The sequence below is a fragment of the Megascapheus bottae genome, chromosome 22 (genome assembly GCF_031878675.1).
Source record: "Megascapheus bottae isolate mThoBot1 chromosome 22, mThoBot2.hap1, whole genome shotgun sequence".
Lineage (NCBI taxonomy): Eukaryota > Metazoa > Chordata > Mammalia > Rodentia > Geomyidae > Megascapheus > Megascapheus bottae.
The window spans coordinates 24,539,191-24,558,049 of record NC_143530.1 but is presented as its reverse complement, the minus strand read 5'-3'; the positions used below and the strand labels follow the sequence as shown (position 1 = coordinate 24,558,049).

The following is an 18,859-nucleotide window of genomic DNA, read 5'->3' as shown; positions in this document are numbered from 1 at the left end:
TTGCAATAGCCTCAAAGAAAATAAAGTACCTAGGAATTACCTTAACTAAGAATGTAAAGGACCTTTTTGATGAAAACTTTAAAACCTTGAAAAAGGAAATTACAGCAGAACTGAGGAAATGGAAAAACCTCCCATGCTCCTGGATTAGAAGAATCAACATTGTGAAAATGACAATCTTGCCAAGAGCTATGTACAAATTCAACGCAATACCCATCAATATCCCAATGTCATTCTTTAAAGAAGTAGAAAAGGCAATCCATAATAATAAAAGACCCCATATAGCAAAAACACTTCTTAGCAGAAAGAACAGCGTGGGAGGAATTTCAATACCAAACTTTAGACTCTATTACAAAGCTATAATTATCAAAACAGCTTGGTACTGACACAAGAACAGGTCTGAAGACCAATAGAATAGAACTGAGGACCCAGATATTAACCCACAGACCTATAGCCACCTAATCATTGATAAGAGAGCCAAAAATTAGAATGGAAGAAAGACAGCCTCTTCAATGAATGGTGCTGACAGAACTGGCTTAGCACCTGCAGAAAACTAAAGTTGGATCCTTCTTTGTCACCCTGCACTAGAATTAACTCGAAATGGATCAAAGACCTCGAGGTAAAAGCCGACACACTGAAAACTTTACAAGAAAGTATAGGAGATCCACTAGGCCTACTTGGCACAGGGTGAAACTTTCTTAATAAGGACCAGGAAACACAGCAAATCAGAGAAAGTGTGGATAAGTGGGACTGCTTTAAACTGCAGAGCTTCTGTATGGCAAAGGACAAGCTAGTAACTTAATTAGGAAGCCTACAGAATGGAAGAAGATCTTCACTAACCATACAATGGACAAAGGCCTCATATCAAAAATATAGCAACAGATAAAAAATTGAATCACTCCAAAACTAATCTCCAAAGAAACAACCATCCCATTAAAAGATGGGCCAAAGATTAAAGAGAGTCGTGTCTGAAAAAGAAATAAATAAGAATGGCCTATAGACACATAAAGAAATGCTTGACATCTCTGGTCATAGAAGAAATACAAATCAAAACAACTCTAAGATTCCACCTCATTCCAGTTACAATGGTGAGGATCAAGATATCTAATAATAGCAGATGCTGGATGGGATGTGGCCAGGGGGGATCACTACTATACTTTTGGTGGGAGTTCAAACTTGTTCAACCACAATGGAAAGCAGTATGGCAGTTTCTCAAAAGACTAAACGTAGAACTCTCTCCTATGACCTTGCAATTCCACTACTTGGCATTTACCCAATCATCCAGAAACAAGGACAGACTAAAACCACTAGCACAACGATGTTCATTGAAGCACTATTTACCATAGCAAAGCTATGGAACCAACCCAGATGCCCCTCAGTTGATGAGTGGATCAACAAGATGTGGTATTTATACGTAATGGGAATCTACGCTGCTGTCAGAAAGAATGACATCGCCCCATTTGTAAGGAAAGGGAAAGACTCAGAAAAAATCATATTAAGTGAAGTAAACCAGACTCAAAGGAACATAGACCCAATAGTCTCCCCCATTTTTCATAATCAGTAGAAAGCTTGGGCTCTCCTAGCAGAGATTTACAATAGAACAAAATCTAGAGACATAAGGTCAAATAGTATGACACTAAATATAAGGACCTCCAGGATAAGGAAACAAAAGCCGTATAATGAGTGATTGTTGTCCTTAATGTACTATGTTATCTCTCATCTCTTCTGCCATCCCTTGGTTATCTCATATTGTTACAATATTTCACCTTGTTATCTGATATATTTTATATGTGCTTAATTGGTTATGTGAAATTGGATAGGGAAGGGGGAAATCAGGATGAGCGGGGGGAGGGTGGGAGGGAAATGGGGACCATGTCATGAGAAAGGTATCAATGTTTGTGAAGTTATGCACCTTCTATCTGGTGAATATAATGTAACCCTTCTATTAATTACAATTAAAAAAAAACACAAAACCTTCTCTAAAAATAAGTAAAACTTTGAAAAGCCAGGGGCATGGCTTAAGAGGTAGAGTGTTTTGCTAACAATTGATAGTTGGAGATCCTGAGTTCAAAAACTAATACTGTCAATAAAAATTTAAGTATGAATAAATAAGAATGTTATTTTAAGATAAAAATTGACTGAAAAAGAACATATAGTACATTTTGACATCTACGTGGTAAATGTATGGAGTAAGTGGGAATCACCCTGATGTACGTATACGTTTATAATCTACCCTTATGCTTCACAATTTCCATATATGGTGAATGTATTCTCTTGTAACAAATAGTATAATTTTCAAAATTAAAGAGTGAATGAACTAATCTAGAAGGAGGGTAAGCAAGCTGTCTTCTGGGGTTGACAAGGGAAAAGCAATATGGTATACATACCCATATGTATATGTATGTATGTATGTATGTATGTATGTATGTATGTATGTATGTATGTATGTATATGTGTGTATACATACATTAGGGCATGATGAATCATATAGGACTCTACACATTCACACACTGAGGTCAAGTGAGGATATTCATGGAAGTAGTTGCCAAAAGATTAATAGCTATGTGCATATGATCATATAAATAACATTTTATGAAATGAGCTCTGAGAAAAGAAGAGAATTTTTTAGTTGCAGTTGTTGCTGGTTTTGTTTTTTGTTGCTGTTTTGTTTTGTTTTTTTTTTTTTGCCAGTCACAGAGCTTGAACTTAGGGCTTGAGCTTCTTTTGCTCAAGGCTAGTATTCTACCACTTAATCCACAGCACAACTTCCAGCTTTTTCTGTGTATATGGTACCAAGGAATTGAACCCAGGGTTTCATGCATGCTAGACAAGCACTCTACCACTGGGCCACACTCCTGGCCTTGTTTTTGTTTTCTTTTCTTTTTGTCTTGCTTATTGGTTTGTTTATTTCTGGGAGTGTATAGGGCAGCACAGAAAAGGTAGAACAAAGAGTAAACAAGTATAACAGTGGTATTCACTAAACACTATGTAGAAAATGAACCATATGTCCTGTTAGTGGGGATGGGAGGGAAAATCTGTGAAAGCGTGAGGAAAGCCGAGACATGGTTCAAAAGCAATTATCATTATCTTATTCATGTAACTATAACCCCTCTCTCTGTATATCAACTCTACAACAACAATAAAAATCAATTTAAAAAATTAAAAAATTAAAGCAATATAGTCCTCAGTGTAGCATGAAGAAAATAATTTTTTCTAGAGTGTCTTGGTATGACCAAAATTCTCCTAGGAAAGCCAGGGCCAGAGAGGCAAATATGTGTTTATAAAAGAATTAGCTGAAAATTAAATGCAGAAAAACAGTAGTCTAACTTCTATCTAGATAAGTAGCTTCTAAAAGCCAAAGCCAAACTCTGCACACTAAAAAGCTTCAATCTGGGCATTGGTGGCACATGCCTGCCATCCTAGCTATTCAGGAGGCTGAGATTTAAGGATCTCAGTTCAAAGCCAGTCTAGGTTCTTGAGAACTAAGCTTTTTTTAAGCTTCATCATACTATCTGAACTTCCTCTCTGTCTCTCTGTCTCTGTCTCTGTCTGTCTCTGTCTCTGTCTGTCTCTGTCTCTGTCTCTGTGTGTGTGTGTGTGTGTGTGTGTGTGTGTGTGTGTCTCTTTCTGTCTCTCTTTCAGTGTTAGATGTTTGAACTCAGAGCCTTGTGCTTGTTAGGCTTGTATGCACCATGCCTCTAGCTCTGCCTTTTGCTAGTTATTTTTGAGATCAGATTTCCCTTTGGATGCAAGCACAGTCCTTGAACCATAGTTTGTTTGTTTTAGGTGCCCTACTATTACTAGGATTGCAGCTACAACTTCCCTGAAATCCTCCCAATCTCTGCTTCCTATATATGGAATTTCGTTTTTTAACAGTGATCTTCAAATTTCCTCAGCATTTTTCTTTACAAATCTTTTAGCAGTATAAGCAAATAAAATCACCATTGATACTTTAATAAGCATTTATTGAGCAGATACTTTGTGTTGTATTTGAAGAACTGGAAAAACAGCTGTGAATAAGCTGAGTGAAGTCTTTGTCTAAAAGCCAAAAAAAAAAAAAAAGTAAGTTAACAAGTAAATAGCATGATCCTTTCCTAATCCAATTTCAGCTAAGTGCTATGAAGGCTAGTAAGGCAGACAAGAAAATGTGGGTGGTCCAAGTGGCCCTTTCAAGGGGGAATATTTGAGGGGAGACTTCAGTGCAAGCCCAGGGCCTAGCAATAAGTCTAGGAGAGTTCATGGCCCTGCAATGGATGTGTCTGACTTCTACAAGAAAAATCAGAACACAGGTATGGCTTGGGAGAAAGGGAAATCTGGGTCTGAAGCCTCATTGTGACTAGGGGCCAGATGAGGGAGGAGCTTCCGGTCTCCTAAAGAAGTTTGGATTCCCTTTTGTGTGCCACTGGTGGGTTTACATGGTGTTTTACATTCAGTGTTGCCATTCAGGCCTCAAAGCAGTCTGGAAAGAACTTAAGAGACTCATAGCTGGGCATTGGTGACTCACACTTATAATCCTAGCTACTCAGGAGGCTGATATCAGAGGATCCTGGTTCAAAGCTAGCCTGGGAATGAAAGTCTGTAAGACTCTTATCTCTAATTAATCACTAGAAAACTAGAAGTGGTACTGTGACTCAAGTGGTAGAGCACTAGCCTTGAGCTAAAGAGTTCAGGGACAATGCCCAGGTCCAGAGTTCAAGCCCCACTTCTGACCAAAAAAAAAGTCTCCTGCAGGAATCAAAGAAAACTATCAGAAGGCAAGTGTTATCCCAGCAAAGCTGGAGGAAATGGATGAATGTATAATCCTATCTTTTTTTCTAATATAGATCCAAATAATTACACAATTATAAAGTATAATTTTCTTTTGTATTCTGTCTGAAGATATTGCCAACAGAAATACAAAAACATAGTAGGTATGCAAAGTTCCATGCATGAAAATTGTGACAACATCGATGGATTGGAAAATATTGTGCTCAATGACTGACACACAGAGCCAGACCTCACACAGTCTCACTCTGATGTGAAATAAAAGTACAGAGTAGAATGATCACCAGGTCACCAGATGTGCTGAGACTGGGTAGAATGAGAGTATAAAAGTGCTGGTCACTAAGTACAAATTGCGCTTAGATACAAGGAATAATTTCTAGTCTTCACTGCATAGTAGAGTTACTGTGGCACATACTAATGTATATTTTTGAAAGGCTTCAGAAAGGGTTTGAATAGTCACACACCAAAGAAATGACAAATATGTAAGGTGATGGCATGACTAGAATCTGATTGATCACTACACATTCTATATACACATAAAAACTAATATAGTACCCCATAAGGATGTATGGTTATCATGTATATAAATAAAAGAAAATATTGTGCACACAGTATTTTTAGACTAGTCTCTTCTTTTGCCAGTCATTGGGCTTGAACTCAGGGCCTAGGTACTGTCCTTGAGCTTTCTCAAGGCTAGCACTCTACCACTTGAGCCACAGCATCACTTCCAGCTTTTGCTGCGTATGTGTGAGGTACCTTGGCAGGCACTCTACCACTCGGCCAAATTCTTGGCCCCCAGACTATCATTTGTCAAACACTAATTAACCATAAAATTGAACTCTGGAACCAGATGACTGGGAAAAACATCTAGTTAAGCTTAAGTCCAGCCTTCCTAATAATATTACCTACACTGACCACACTTGTACTCAACTTCCTTTCTTTTTTCTTTTACATGTCCCAAGTTTGAGGAATTTTTAATATGACTGTTCAGAAGAGTATAGTTAGCTAAGCAAACAGGGCTGAAGGGTATGCGGTTCAGTGGGAAAGGGCTTGCCTAAACTGGGCTATATTTTCTTACTAAAAAGAAAAAAATACATTTTAATAAATTGATGGCAATCCATACCAATTAGGTAGCAATGACTTAACTCTGTGTTGTCAGGCCCATGGGTGTTTTCCATCCTTTTCAAAAGGAATTCTAACTTCTCTTTTCATATAACACTCCCTCCCCACACACGGGTTTTTGGTGTGTGTGTGTGTGTGTGTGTGTGTGTGTGTGTGGGTGGGTGGGTGCGCGCCAGCCCTGGGGCTTGAACTCAGGATGTGGGCATTGTTCCTTAGCTTTTCAGTCAAGCCTAGTGATTTATAACTTGAACCTCAGTTCCTTCTAAGTCACAACTTCTTTTTAAATGTGGTTCTTAGTCCAGTTAAAGATGTTGACTGGAAACCCCTCATAAGTTATTGTCAATATTCAGTGGGATAATACATGTTCATGATCTAGCACAGTTCCAGGCAGATAATAATCACTATTAACATGCCTGCAAGCAATACAATTAATTGGATACCTATTTTTAGTAGCAAAAAAGATTGTGTTTTATTGATTGAAACATTAGATTACTGATATATTCTGAATAAAGCAGTAGTAAAATTTAATACCAGCAGTTAAGTACAATCATTCTCAAGAAAGTAATATTGTGGTGTTTCCCTCTCCCCTGTCTCTCTCTCTCTCTCTCTCTCTCCCTTCCTCTCCCTCACCCTCTCCCTCTCTCTCCCCCTCCCTTACACCCTCCTCCTTCTCTTCCCTTCTCTCTCTGTGTGTGTCTGTGTGTCTGTGTGTCTGTGTCTGTGTGTCTGTGTCTGTGTCTGTATGAGGAATTATAGTATTTTCACTCAGAGCCTTATACATGCTATGGCAGTACTTTAATACTGATCTACTCTCAAGCTCTTATTCTGGTCCTCCACTCTAAAATTCTTTCCCTTTAATTTCAAAAATAAGACCTTGTCATTCTGTGTGGGTGGTCACCATATCCCTTGCACTAGTTCCATCAGAGGACCACTTCGCATTTTGTCTTCTCACAGTAACCACAACTAGCATTGTGTTAGCCTTGTAAGTACATTTGCTCCTTTACTAAAAATGTATTCTTTTCTTTTTAGTAGGAAAACATAGAGCCACAAACCCTTCAGCTTTATTTGTGTATTCTTAGTTAATGCTATTATTACTCTTTATAAGAGCCACTAGTGTAGTTCTGTTTGTTCATGCCTGTAATCCTAGCTGCTCAGGAGTCTAGGAGATGAGGATCCCCATTAGAAGCCAGTCTGGGCAGACAAATTGAGAGTCTTGCCTTCAATTAACTAACAAAAGTCCAGAAATGGAGGTGTGGCTCAAGTGGTAGAACATCAGCCTTGATTGAAAAAGCTAATGGATAAATACCCAGGCCCTGAGTTCAAACTAGTACCAGCACAGAACACAATACATATACACAGAGCACTAGTTTTTTTTGTTAGTAGTCATTTCATAAACAGAACTAATAGAGTATTACCAATGTTTTATTGTTTTGCAAACAATTTGTGTGCGTTAAATTCAAAGTTCAAAGGGGTATTTGTCCCCATGTTCCCACAGGTGAAGAAACAGCTGGAACTTACCAACATTCAACTAGTCAAAGGGTCTGCATGCAGTGGTATAAAACTAACACAGGTGCCCTAGCATGCTGACAGACAATAAATAGAAGCACATGTTCTGAAAGGTACATAATACTTTGCTTCTCAGAATACGGTTTATAAAACATGGTCAGCTTTGTTCTGCAAATTGGCTGACACCTAATGGAGAAGAAACCACAGTCGGTGCCCACATGACCATGCCACCTGGATTCCCTTATCTCGTTTATTATTATTAACCATCTCAAAAACACTTGGGAGATTTTTAAAGAAAGAAGTAGATTGTGATCTCTACTCGGAGTGTGGTCCTGCCAGGAGGCCAAATGAGTCTTTAAAGGTTCCTCCAGTGACATAGTCTGTCTTAACTGATATTTTCCTTTTCAAAACAACTGTTGGTGAGGGGAGTAGAGGGCAGAAAGGATATTAGGGATTATGTTTGAATAAAAACATTGGAACTTGCTTTCTTATCACTCCTTTTTTGGGGGTCAGAGAAGAAATCCTCTTGGAATGTGGAAAAATAATGTGTTTGAGGATACTAAATCCAAATAACACACCACTGATCTCTCTTAGCTACAAGCCACCACAGCAAAAGTCCCAATAATGTTAAAATCATGATTGGGAGATGGCCCTAATACATGCTCCATGTGTGAAATAGATGGGTAGTCTGTGGGTCTGTAGGATGTGACTGTCCTGTGAAAACAAGAACACTCATACATATGTCTAAACACACACACACACACACACACACACACACACACACACACACACACGAACTCCTGTAGGCAATCTTACAAGATTGGTGTGCAGCCACCCCAATTCTTCCAACTTTTAAAGGCCTATAACTTTCCAGATTTTCCCTGATCAGTAAAATCAAGTATTAGAAAGAACCAGTTTCACTCAACTTTGCTGCCTAGATATTTAATGGACCTGTCAGCCCCCACTGAAATCAGCTTCCCCAAGATCATTCTTTGCTTCCTTCCATCAATCAAAAGCACCACAGCCTCTGCTCACTGAGCTGAGCTGCAGCTCATCAAAGCACATGATTTGTTTGCCAAGGTTACCAGCAAATTCTTTCACTTTAGCCCAAATGAGAATTCTGACGAAGTGTGTATTTAGTTTGACAATGTGTAGTTCAGCAAAGCCTGGCCAAAGTTAATGTAGACTCAGGATGGGAAAATTACAGAAGGGTATGCTAGAAACAGAGCATTCTAGAAATGTTTTCACTAATCCTCTCCATGAGACATACAATCATTAGAACACGCTAAGGAATGGTTAAAAACAAACTGTTTCTCTACCTGAAATACTCCTTTAGTACCCATTTAATCATGGAATCACTTTACTTATTAAATATTATAGTAAGAACATAATTTATGGGGAGTTTTACATTCAAGATATAGAATAGCATAGTCATGCTATTTTTATGAAAGACCCAAAATGCATAGTAAATTAAGATTGATTTGCATTAAATTTTGCAGACATTCATATGATTTTTTATTCAAAAAAGAAAAAGAGACTTTAGTTTGTCCCCTGATCCATCATCTACTCCTGTTCCTAATTTAATGCCTGTAAATTGGCATGGAAACTACATATAAAATGTGTATTTCATATTGCAGAGGTAGGAAGTTCAAACTATTGCAGAAGGCTGCTTTATTAGGAATTCTTCAGCTTGTGCCTTAAAACCTAGGTAACTCATTTTTCCATGTCTTTTGTGTCTTTCGTGTTTTCAGATGGTCAAGAGACCCAGAGACATTACCAGGACCACAAAGTATGGTGATGAAATGGGGAGACATTTACATTAAGTTAACTGATTCATTTTCTTACATTAATTTCCCACCTTTTACAATTCCCCCATTTGTTCCTGAGTGGAAAAAATGGAGCAATCCCTGATAGCAGCAAAGTTCTGAGCTCCAGAGTTAAGGCTGGATACAAGCCAAGGCAGGGTATCAGCTTCACCTCTCCACAGAGATGAATGATGAGCTGCATTCTTCTGAGGCTTCTAGTTCTACCTCTCTGACTCCTTAAATTCGCTTGCATTTTGCCATAGAGGAGATCTGTGAGTTGCCCCTAAGATTTGCAAGCTAAGTTACCACTTGCAGAAATTCTTTTCAGGAATGCCTTGATGTAAAGTTGAGATATTTTAGAAACTAGTCTCTTCCAGTTTTGTGTTTCTGGCTCAATGAAACATTGGTCTTTACTTTTTTTCCTGTTCTCTTTATCTGTGACGTCTGTGTCTTTTCTCTCCCCCTCTCTGTCTCTCTGTATGTCTTTCTTCCCTCTGTTCTTCCCTTCCTGTTTGAGGTACACGAATATGTATTATGATTCCTGGGCTGGAAAGTGGCTAGGTGGGCAGTGCAGCTTCTGTCCACCTGCTCTTGAGTCTTGTGGTAGGGAGAAGCCCATGAAAAAATAATCATTGCTAGAATCAGGATGCACTGGCTATACCTTTAAAATGTAATCTGTTAGCCATGATTTTTTTCTTTATTTTTATTTTTCTTCCTTCCTTTCTTTCTTCCTTCCTTCCTTCCTTTCTTTCTTCCTTCCTTCCTTCCTTCCTTCCTTCCTTCCTTCCTTCCTTCCTTCCTTTCTCTCTCTCTTTCTCTTTCTTTCTAGTCCTGAGCTTGAACTCAGGAACCGGGCTGTTCCTAAGCTTTTGTGCTGAAGGATAGCCACTTCTGTTTTTTTCTCAGTGTAGGTTATTGGATATAAGAGTCTCACAGACTTTCCTGCCTGGGATAGCTTCAAACTATGATCCTCAGATCCTGGCCTCCTGAGGAACTAGGATTACAAGCATGAGCCACTACCACCTGTCTTAGCCATAATTTTTTGATTGGTACTATGGTGAGAGACATTTCCTAGGTTGACATGCAAAGTAGGATGCAATCTTTTTCATATGGGAGCACATATCCCCAAAGTCTTACTATAATTTGCATGTGTTCTGATAACCACACTTTTCTACCCCATTTGCTTATAACACATTAGTGGGAAACTCAGCACATAAGTTCACATAAATGTGGTTTGAAAGCTATTACATGCAAATGAAATTTATTCTTGTTATTATATATAAAAGAAATTTTCATTTTTTTTAATTTTTTATTTTATTTTTGGGGTGATGAACAGAGGGGTTGCAGTTACATTCATCAGGTAGTGGCTACATTACTTCTTGAACACTATTACCCCGTCCCATGGTTTTTTTCCCTCCTCCCCATTCCCTCCCACTTGTCTTGTTTTTCCCTTATCTTCCCCTTTTCAAATACAAAAATAAATGTATATACAATATACCAAGTACCAAAATCAGATACAGTAACAATGTGAGATAAATCTTAATGGGAAAAGAAGAAAAAAAGAAATAGCTTCACATAGTACATTAAGAACAACCAATTTTTCATTTCTTTGCTTTCATATATATTACAAAACTATTGCTCAGCTAAAGTTATAATCTAGATATCCTTAATACTATTTGAGGGGCTAGGAGTTTAGCCTAGTGGTAGAGTACTTGCTTAGCATGCGTAAAGACTCAGGTTCTATTTCTCGGTACCACACACATAGAAAAAAACAAACAAAAAAACCCAGCACAGCCAGGCGTGGTAGCTCAAGCCTGTAATCCCAGCTATTCAGGAGGCTGAGATCTGAGGATCAAGGTTCAAAACCAGCACCAGGAACAAAAGTACCTGAGATTCTTATCTCCAATTAATCTCTAGAAAACATGAAATGGGGCTTTGCCCAAGGATAGGGCAGTAGCCTTGAGCTGGAGAGCTCAGGGACAATGCCCAGGCCGAGGGGTACGGTGGTAGCCTTGAGCTGAAGAGCTCAGGAACAGTGACCAAGCCAAGTTCAAGCCCCATGAACCACAAAAAAAAAAAAGAAAGAAGGTCCGGGAGTTTGGCCTAGTGGTAGAGTGCTTGCCTTGCATGCAGGAAGACCCAGGTTCAATTCCTCGGTACCACATACATAGAAAAAAGCTGGAAGTGGTGCTGAGGCTCAAGTGATAGAGCTCTAGCCTTGAGAAAGTCCAAGGACAGTGTTCAGGCCCTGAGCTCAAGCCCAGGACTGGCAAAAAAAAAAAAAAAGAAAGAAAGAAAAAGAAAAAAAAACACCGGAAGTGATGCTGTAGCTCAAGGGGTAGAGCTCTAGTCTTAAGAAAGCCCAAGGACAGTGCTCAGGCGCTGAGTTCAAAGTCCAGGAATAGCAAAAAGAAAAAAAAAACCTTCTGAGATACATGTGCTTGCTTCAACTTTGGTATAAAAATGCTTAGGTTTGCTTTCATCTCAAAAGACCTGGTCAGGCAATCCACAGGTGTGTCATGACATCAACAAGCAAGTGGACATCAAAGGCTGAATAGGTTGCACTTTTGTGAAACTCCAGATGGTTGATCTTTGGATGAAATTCCTCCTCCAAAATGTGAATTTCCCATTCTTTATGTCTTCATTTAAAAAAAAAACACTTAAATAGTAAATATAAAGGTTAACTGCTAAGATGATTTGCTAAAATTAATGCGAACAAAGCAGAAATTAGAACTCATCTTAGCTTTTTCCCATTTGGTACGATATGAACATGCAGTTCAAAGTTTCTTTTAATCCTGGTAGTTTTTCACATCTGTTTGAGCTTCCCGGAACTAGCTCCCATGAATCAACTCACTGTATTTTAGCAGCTGTAGACTGCTCAAAGGCTATTCTGGCTCAGAGTTTCCATCTGGATGTTAGCTAGGTAACTAAGTTTATGCTCATATACTCACTCAAAGAGAGGCACAGAAGAAACAAAATAAAGGAACCCCGATGAAGCACACTTCCACGTCATTCTTCTGGGTTTCCATTAACTTTTAGCTATTTGATACTGCTCAGTAGCCTTACAGGCAATCTGGGTTGTGTGTATTAAGCTTCTCTATTTGTGCCTTTACTATTGGCAAGAATCTGAATCCACAGATTGCTTATCAAAGAAGAGTGTAAGAACTTGGGATACAACTTAATGGTAGATTGGCTCTGGGTTTTAGCATATAATAAAAAATACAAGGTTGAACAAAATGTAGACAATTCCTTTAGCCAGCCATTTACTGATGCTATGCTTCACCTGACCGAGCTCTCCCAGCAGAGCTCCACTGTTCTAGTATAGTTTGGGCATGAGTTTAGGATGATAAATCCCAGTGGGTCGTAGCTATCTACTTATAAATTATAATTTTATATATATATGTACAAGAAGAGATTCAAGACTTCTATAATTCACATACTTAGAAATAAAAACAAGTTATTTTTTTACCCTTTCTCAAATTGCTTGGAAGTGAAAAAATGTTAAACGGATAATATCTTTCAACGCTGAATTGATTTCTTTGCTTAATTTAAGCACAGAAATTATGTGCCAGATGGCATAATCAACATGTTCTGTTGAAAGATTGTAGTTTTGTTCTTATAAGGAAAAACAAAATAAGCATTTTTCTGCATGGTCTACTCAGCAGGAAAGAAAGTTTATATAGGCTTGCTCCAACAATGACATCTTTGACCAGGAAAATGACAATAGCTTTGAATGTATTCACTGAACTGTTTTGAAAGGCAAAATGGCAATTTTATTCAGCCACATGTATCGTATAGGACCCATGGTGAAAAACTAAAAACAGGACTATAAAAATGAAGTCATGAAATAATAAATTTATCTGACTTTATGAAATGTATTTCATTTTTTAATATGAAACAGCCATACTGATTTCAAAATCTTGAGCCACAGTACCATAAAATGTAAATCTGGCTTTGGCTCTCTGTTCCCAGGAAAGTCATTAAAACATCTTCCTACTTTGGGGAGATGGAAGCTTTCTGTTTTCCTAGCTTCTTCCATTTTTATATAACATTTCTATTCTCTGAACTTCCATAAAGCATTTTGCCAAGGAACTCAGTCCTGAACTAAAGGGGAAAGCTTGATGCTCATAAGAAGGATAAATCCAATCAGTTAACTGATGTAAATATTTGAGCACTTTAAGTCCTTTGAAAAGTGAAAAAGGAAAGAAGGAGGGATAGAAAGAAGGAAAGAGGATGGAAGAGACGGGTTAAGAGCACCAGGAAAGATGAAAAGATACACATGTAAAACCACTAATTAGTGACTTTGTTTCTGAAAAATAAAGAATGTCTTGCCTATGACAAATTATGCATTTTATGATGGACATATTTCTGATTAAAACAAGTATTTTAATGATTAGTAAAATAGATATTTGACATAAGTAGTCCACTAAAGTTGTAACTTCTCAATCTAAAAATACTTAAAAACAGACACAATCAGAAATTACATTACAAACCATTCAGGTGGCAAACCCTTCCTTTCAAGCCCAGATTGAAATTATCTCATCTTGTCTTTAAAATATCTAGTTTTTTGTTACTAGGTGTTTGTGGCATGAAAAGTTAGTTGAGTTGGCAGTATTATCTACGGATATAATTTTCACCTCCTAATACAGAGATAATATTCTTGAAATTAAATATAATTAGCACATAAAATAAATTTTAGAAGTACAATATTATGTTTACTAAGACCTCCGAATCTTGTTTAAGAGTGTCAAATGTTCTTTTTCCTCTGATTTTCATGATCCAATGTACTTCTGTACTTCACAATAACGTCCTTTTCTTTTTGGTATGTGTACGTGTGTGTGTGTATGTGTGTGTGTGTGTGTGTGTGTGTGTGTGTGTGTGTGTGTGTGTGTCCTACAGCTTGAACTCAGAGCCTTACACTCTTACTTGGCCTTTCCACTTGATTCAGATACTTTTCTATTTGAGCCATATCTCCACTTTTAGCTTTTTCATGGTTAAGTGAAAATGAGAATGACAATGAACTTTTCTGCCTAGGCTAGCTTCTAATGATGATCCTCAGATCTCAACTTCCTAAGTAGCCAGAATAACAGGCATGAGCCATCAGTACCTGGCTTCATTGTTAATATCTTGCTCATGATTACACTGCACAGTCATTTTTCACAACGTTTACTCACTGACAGGTCATTAGTATACATGGTTCCAAATGATGAGTTTTACCATTGACACACCAGTCACAGATTCTGTACTGAAGGCTGTAGGAAGTGCAATCACATGATCAGAGTCAAGTATAAATTTTCTACGTGTTCCAGACCCTGTATAAGTTCTGTTATAAATGGAAACAGTGTGGATTGAGAAAGTTCATTTGTGTGTCTGTGTGTTGTTATTAGGGCTTGAATTCGTATCCTGGGGGCTGTCCCTTAGCTTTTTTCCTCAGGTTGGCACTATACCACTTGAACCAATGCTCTATTTCTAGCTCTTGAATTTGTCTGCCTGGACTGGCTTCTAACTAGTACCCTTAGTCTCCTTTGGAGCTAGGATTATGAGCATGAACCACAGGGACCTGGCAAGAAAATTGTTTTTTAATGATTTGCTTTTCAATTTTTATTCTAAAGTCAGGCAACTGATAGTTAACAGCCCAAAGTGACACATGAAAAAAAACAGCTTTGTAAAGCTAACTGAACAAAAAGCCATACTTTAGTGGACTTATGCAAGTAAGTGAAGAATGGTCAAAGAATTAAATAAGAATTTGCAAATTATAGCCAAAAGGAATAGAGAAGTAAGTTTTTGAGAGACCAAGAACATTGATGTCAAATGAAGTACAGATGTGTACTTAATAAGAATCAAAAGGCTCACAGGTTGGGTACAGAAAATAATGACTAGGAGTTTCAGTAAAGAGATCTGAGGTGTGAATGTGCAGTAAATAAAAAGATAGCCAAGAATCCTCATTGGAACTATTGTCTACCATTTTTTCTTTCTGAGAAGAAAAATAAATCTCATTGTTACAGCCCCACCCCTGTTCAGTAAGCCTTGCTATGATCTTCAAACTCTATGTTTCTGTACTCCATTTATTTTACATGTGAGTGGCATCACATTCCTGAATTTTCCTTAATTTTGCAGAGTCTGATTAAAAAAAGATTTGGGTGTGGGTAGTTTTGAGACAAAAGGTGTAGACAGAACAGCAGGGAAAGCCACAGCTACTGCTGGCCTCTACTACTAAGTCTCCCTTAAAGTTTTGAAAATGAAAACAAAACAAAGAAAATGCACAACAGGTCTATCTGAAAGAAAATAAGGACTGAGAGGCAAGGGCCTCATGTGTGCTGACTCTGTCCCAATGACAAGAACCACTCCCAGGAGCAGTAACTCTGCCAACACCTCTGAACTGACAAACATTTGTCTAGGAAGGAATCTCTGCTTTGGGGAAGCCCTAGAGAAGAGAAACTGAGCAATACCTCAGGCCTAAACCTGTCTCTATTGGAAACTAGTCTACATAAATGGTCTTCATTACAATCATGTGATTGTGAGTTTTCTGGTGTCCCCTAGTACCCAGCAAAGAATGTGTATACATACCTATTTAGAAGCATCCCCAGAGCAGCTGTACATACCAGGTCTTTTAAAGAGAGAACCAAACAGGTTGAAAAAAAAATCTAGGCCTTATAGATAAGGTGAATCAGTTTACATCTAGCTCCTAGAAGCCCTGGCTAAGTGATAGTTGGGGCCAGGTAGACTCCACTCATTGGACAAGAATTGAAGTGACTTGTGAGATACAGACACACAGCTGCAGGGACTGACAAGTTTTTTCTACTGCCTCTGTGACTACTTTTCAAAGCCAGACTCAAACTCACACCTTGCACAAAAAAATGGAGAAATGAACCTCTATCTTGAAGATAATAGACCAGTAAGACAGACTTCTTTTATGAACTTGCATAGATGCTTAATAATTCACACATTAGCCGGGAGTTTGGCCTAGTGGTAGAGTGCTTGCCTAGCATGCATGAAGACCTGGGTTCGATTCCTTGGTACCACATACATAGCAAAAAAAAATAATTCACACATTAAACTCTGTCAGTAGCAGGCACAAGGGATAAATGGAAAATGACTCTATATTCAATTCTAAACAAGTAACTGGACAGTCTCCATACCATCTCCTTTCATGCCCAGAGGTCTCAATTAGTGTGACAAGCATTACATGTTGTACTTGGCTCAAACTTAAATTGTTTCTATTAGGGCTATTTTTTTGTTTTTTCATTAGTAGACTAACTAGAAAGTAAGCCTGCCCAAGCCCTTTTAGGCTGAATTCTAGTCTGTCACGCCATCGAGTATGTCACATTTTTTTTTCTGATGGAATTTCTAATTATTGTAAATCTGTGAGCTCTAAACTTGGTCCCTCAGCCCCAAACATCAGCATCGCCTTCAAACTTGTTATAAATACAAACTTTGCCCACTCTCTAGACTTGCTAAATTTGAAACTAGAGAATCGTAGCTAGCAATATATGTTTTATCCAGTCTGCAGCAGATTCCGATACAAATAAGGTTGAGAATCATCACTATAACCAGATAGTAGTGAAGGACTCAATCATGCAACAAAGGCAGGGTACAGCAGTCTTCCCTTCCACTTTCTGAGGCTTCAGTTGCATGTGGTAAATCTCAGGCCAAAAAAAAATTAAATGGGATGCTCAAGAAGTAAACAAGTTATTAGTTTTTAATTGAATAATTCTGAGTGGAATGATAAATGCTTACAGCATCCTGCTCCATCTGGGCTAAGCATGAATCATCCTTTTGTCCAGAGTAATTCACTGCATAGGCTACCGACCCACTAGTCACCTAGTCACTCACTAGTCACCTTGGTGAGCAGATAGAATTTGAGATACTGCTATGTCTGTGTTTAAGTAACCTCTTGTTTATAATATATGCTGAGGTTGTAAAGATGTAGAACTGCTAAGCCCTTTCTGTGCCTGATAAATTTTATTATAGGTATGTGTATGTAGGAAAAAGCAGAGTATTCAGTGTTCGGTATTACTCACAGCTTCAAGTATCCATCAGGGAATCTTGGAACCTGTTTCCCCAGATAAATGGGGCAAGTGTTCTGGACAACAAGAATAGACACAGAGGAAAGGACATTTGATGGTCTTATTTTCTAGTGAGTATATTTACAAAAAAGACTTGTGAATTGGGTATATGCACTAAAATTGATCCAAGACCATTCCAGACATCAGATGGTAGTAATTTAGAAATCTGGATTGAAAGTATGAACTCTGTGGTGGCACTGAAAACCCCACAGGACAGTGGCTAAAATTTTAATTGTAAGGATCAGTTCTGTGGCTCTGAAGTGACCTGTGGTTTCATATGAGAAACCCACAGCTGTAGAGGAAACCTTAAATGTCTGGAAACAGCAGGCAGAGATAAGTAGAACCACAATAATTCTAGAAATGATCCCAAGAAACCACAGAAAAGAAAAACACACTAGTTGGCTGGGACTTTATTGAATGTTTAAAATCAAGAAACAGGCAAGCAAGAAAGGAAAAGTGATCTCCTTGGTCTTATTTCCACAAAGAAATGGCAGAGACCATATATTCATTTCCCACTACAATTGGCTAATCACAGAATATACCAGAAGGGTTTATTTCAGAATATGTCATTATTTTGTTTTCAGTTTTGATTTTGTTTCTTAACCTCTACAGATTTCAGAAACTTGAATTGGTTTCACAAAAGTTTCGTGATCGAGTGTGTGTTTGTGTGCTACAGCATTTATTAACTGCATACTTTTACAAGAGAAAACCAAATTTCCAACTTTACTTCTGGATTGTTGCTAACAATCTGTTACCTAGGAGATGGGTGGCAACGAGTAAACAGTGATTACCATGAAGCAAAACATGCTTAATTTGTGTATAACATGTCCCTCTCCAGATCCCTATTCTGTAAAATTCCTTTCTCCAGTTATGTAAGGACTGTTGAGAGCTCCTTCTAGTGGTAGGTGCTAGGAACTTGCAAACATTCCATGTGATGTAATCAAGAGTGCATCATAGAGGTAGAATGCATGCTTTACATTCCGAAAGCCTTTGCTAGGTTCCATCCCCAAAGCTACAAAAACAGGAAGGAAAAAGGAAGTAATTAGTTTTTCCTTCCTTCCTTCCTTCCTTCCTTCCTTCCTTCCTTCCTTCCTTCCTTCCTTTTCCTTCTTTTCTTCCTTCTCCCTCCCTCCCTTCCCTCCTCCCTTCCTTCCTCTTTCTTTCCTTTACTTCCTTCCCCTTTCCTTTTTCTATTTTCTTTCTTTTTTGTGTGTGGAGGGTGTGGTTATATTGCCCTCACTGGCCTCAAACTCTTGAAATGAAGCAATGCTGCTATGTCAGCCTCCAGAGCAGCTGGAACTACTATACACAGCTCGCTCCTTTTTCTTAATGACAGAAGCATAAAAAAGAAGTGTCACTTTATGATAAATTCTAGTATGATATTTGAAAAGTCATTAGATTCTTTATTCTTTTCCCATTGAGATAGACTCACATTGAATCCCAGGCTGCCCTAGCCATGCACAGTTCCAAGATTACAGCCATAAATTATTCCAGCTATAAATTACCCTTCAAAATTCTTACCAGCATGGTAATACTTACATTGTAAAAAAATTTACTGTCACTATCCAAGGGGGAATGCTTAATATTTTACTATTCTTC

At 38.2% G+C, this 18,859-nt stretch overlaps 1 pseudogene; it reads right to left on the bottom strand.

Moving 5' to 3' along the window:
- Positions 1–5,862: 5,862 nt before the first annotated feature.
- Positions 5,863–5,980, bottom strand: LOC150048379 (U6atac minor spliceosomal RNA; annotated as a pseudogene).
- Between the last annotated feature and the right edge of the window lie 12,879 nt (positions 5,981–18,859).